The sequence below is a fragment of the Budorcas taxicolor genome, chromosome 19, assembly GCF_023091745.1.
Source record: "Budorcas taxicolor isolate Tak-1 chromosome 19, Takin1.1, whole genome shotgun sequence".
Classification (NCBI taxonomy): domain Eukaryota; kingdom Metazoa; phylum Chordata; class Mammalia; order Artiodactyla; family Bovidae; genus Budorcas; species Budorcas taxicolor.
Window position 1 is genome coordinate 12,289,818 of NC_068928.1, and position 3,372 is coordinate 12,293,189.

At 46.9% G+C, this 3,372-nt stretch overlaps 1 pseudogene; it reads right to left on the reverse strand.

Annotated features, from left to right (window-relative positions):
• Positions 1-595: 595 nt before the first annotated feature.
• On the reverse strand, positions 596-1,257 carry LOC128064813 (peroxiredoxin-2-like; annotated as a pseudogene).
• Between the last annotated feature and the right edge of the window lie 2,115 nt (positions 1,258-3,372).

The following is a 3,372-nucleotide window of genomic DNA, read 5'->3' on the forward strand; positions in this document are numbered from 1 at the left end:
AAGATCACTTTGCTCCCCCTTTTGACCCACCAGCGCTGCTCAGTTATTTGAGCCACTAATCCTTTTTCCCTGAAGATAGTTTAAATTGGATTTCTGACACAACCTAAACTATCTTTGCTAATATCTCTCTCTCTGTATGCTGTATCTATCTTTTTCTGCTGTGTTTCATAAGTCACAGATCCAGTGATTTTCCTCATTATTCATATTTGAGTGAGGATAAGTCTAGATCGGGCTTCCCTAGTGGTTCAGTGGTAAAGAATTCGCCTTCCAGTGCAGAAGACATGGGTTAGAAAATCCCCTGGAATAGGAAATGGCCCAGTCTAGTACTCTTGCCTGGAGAATCCCGTGGACAGAGGAGCCTGGTGGGCTACAGTCCATGGGGTTGCAAAGGGTCAGACACGACTGAAGCAACTTAGCACACACGCATGCACTAACACTTATTAATCACCTCTAGGCCGGTTCCCAGTTATGTGGGCTCCAAAGAAGGGGTCACCATTCACCTAGCTCTCAGCTAGGAGGTTAAGAAGGCCTTGGCTTAGCCCCTCTTCCATCTTGGACCGTCGAGTCTAAAGAGGCAGGTCTGGCCTTTCCTGGGTCAGTAAGGGGTACACACAGGTAGGGGCACAGATGGTGGCCAAGAGCCCAAGCTTGCCACCCATCTGCCAGCCTGGTTGTGTTCAGAGAAAGATTCCGTTGTTGTGGTTCACGCTGGGCTTGACTGTGTGACTGTCTGGCACCCAGCCAGCGGGACAGACTTCCTCGTGTTCCCCTGTGAACTGTATGGCCTGGACCAGCCGCAGAGCCTCATCCACGGAGTACCCAACAGGCAAATCACTGCGGGTGATCTGGGGATCACCCTTGCCATCGATGATACAGAGGCCCCTGTAGGCAATGCCTTCGTCTTCCTTGGGACCATAATCACGGGACAAGTTTCTGGTTACATGGGCCAGCAGGCGGATGTTCGGGGGCCCAAGCCTCCCTCCTTCTGGGGGGTGTTGATCCAAGCCAAGTGAGTGAACTGAGAGTCCACGGAGATGCTCAGCACTTTGCAGTTCAGCTTCTGCAACTCCGTAGCATGTTGCTGAAAGCGATGATCTCCGTGGGGCACACAAAGGTAAATTGCAGATGGGAGAAAAAGCAGGCCCTGTATTTTCCTTTGTACTCAGAAAGCTTCACCTTCGTGAAGGCACCATCCACCACTGGGGGAGCCTGGAATTCCAGGGCGGGTTTTCCGATACGCGCGTTGCCAGATGCCATGACTAAAGCTGCGTGGGCAAGGGAGGGTGCATGGACTCTGAGATGGGCTGACTCCTTTTGACAAGGCCCCCCACTCCAGTATTCTTGCCTGGGAAATCCCATGGACGGAGGAGCCTGGCGGGCGGCAGTCCATAGCATCACAAAAGAATCGGATACAACTTGGCGACTAAACAATATCAACAAGTCTAGACCAGCAAACTACAGCCCATGGGCCATATCTGGCCAGGGGCTAATTTTGTTTTTAACAGCCCACAGGTTAAAAATAGTTTTTACATTTTAATGATTACATTTTTAAATAATAAGAGCTTTCACTGTGTCTCTTGGCCCACAAAGCCAAAAATGTTTATCCATCTGGCCCTATAAGAAAAACTTTGCCAACCTCTGATTTAGAAGGATTTGATAATTGACTATAAATATTCTGCGTTTATTTTCTTTGGGTCTCTCACTATTTACCTGGCTGCTCTTGGAGTCCTTCATTATGTGGGTTTAAATAATAAGTTCAGAATGTCAGTTTTCTGCACAGAATTGAGAGGAAGTTAGAGTCATAGGTTGTCTCGTCTAGAAGTTCCTCCAGGTAGACTTTTATCTATTGTTTGTTCAAATTTCTGTTCCAGGTAATAGTTTTGGGGATCTATTCTCTTGTTTGGCTCGGCTTCTGCTTCAGGTTCATGTGTCTGGCTTCCTTCCTGGTTGTTTTGTAAGTTGAATTTCCTCATGGGGTCAGTTGCCCCTAAATATAAGGGAACTTCCCTCAGCCCTGAGATGAGCTTCTTGCTTTAATGGGATGTACAGTCAGGGAAAGACTTCTCCACAGGTTTTTCTGTTTTCATGGCCTCCTTTTCGTTCCTCAACTATGTGCAGGTGCTATTAATCTATAGCATTAAAAGAAATTCCATGTAGAAATGGCCCCATCTCTAAAAAAAAAAACAAAACAAAACCACACACACACACAAACTGCCTTTTCTAGGAGACTGTATTTCTCTGTTTAGTGGGTATTAGTGAGGATCTGCTAGGATTTCCTCTATTCAGTTTTCATGATACTACACTAATCTCTCAGAAATGAAAGGTGTAGGTTTTAGTCTTAAATTGAGTCCCAGGTGACAATGATCCAGCAGAAATGATTGTGGTATATATCCATGTCGCCCTTCCCTTGTTTCATCAATGACATGTGTTCTCATCATTGATGTTAATATTCCTTTATTTAAATCAATTACATGGAGAGAGAGGAGTTGGTGTATGTTTCTTTCACTCACATTCAATCATTGGAGGTTAACAAAAACTCACTAATGACCGAAAACTTTTGTCAGATTATCAACTGGGATCCCAAAAAGGCATGGTTCGTGTCCCAGTAGTAAAGTCATGACTGGCGTGGAAACAATCTGAGCTGATTCTTAGGGGAAGGACTGAGACGTCTGGAGATAAGATATTATTGATTGGCTCCACTAATACCAGGCAAAAGGTCCACAGCTAAGTAGGAGAGATTAGCGCCTCCTCCCAAATAGCCCACCATGCATTTCCTTCCCCATAGTTAGCAATGGTGGATCAAGAACACACCCTGGATGACAAGCTGGATAAAAACGAGGACAGGAAGAAGCTACTGGGATTTGTTCCAGCCAGGGCACTTGTGCAGGGAACTTGACAGTTCTCAAGTTATCACCTTCTGCCCAGGGTGCTGTTTCAGTAAGCAGTCTTCTGCTGTGCAGCAGGCTAGTGGAATGTTTTATTTTTTGGGTGGGGGGAGGGGGCGGTGTGCTTCCCTGCCTCTCTGTTGCTGCACGTGGGCTTTCTCTAGTGGCAGGGGCTACTCTTTGTTGAGGCGCACAGGCTTCTTGTTCTGGTAGCTTCTTTCTTGCTGTGGAGTGCAGGCTCTAGGGAACTTGGGCTTCAGAAGCTGCAGTGCACCGGCCTCGTTGCTTCTCGCATGTGGGATCTTCCCAGACCAGGGATCAAACTTGTGTCTCCTGCGTTGGCAGGCAGATTCTTTTTTTCTTTTTGGACATGTAGATTCTTAACCACTGGATTGCCAGGGAAGTGGGATGATCTGATGAATACGTTCCAACTGTTGCGGGAAGCAGGACCCCTTCCAGGGCCCGAAACCGGGCTCTTCTCTAACAC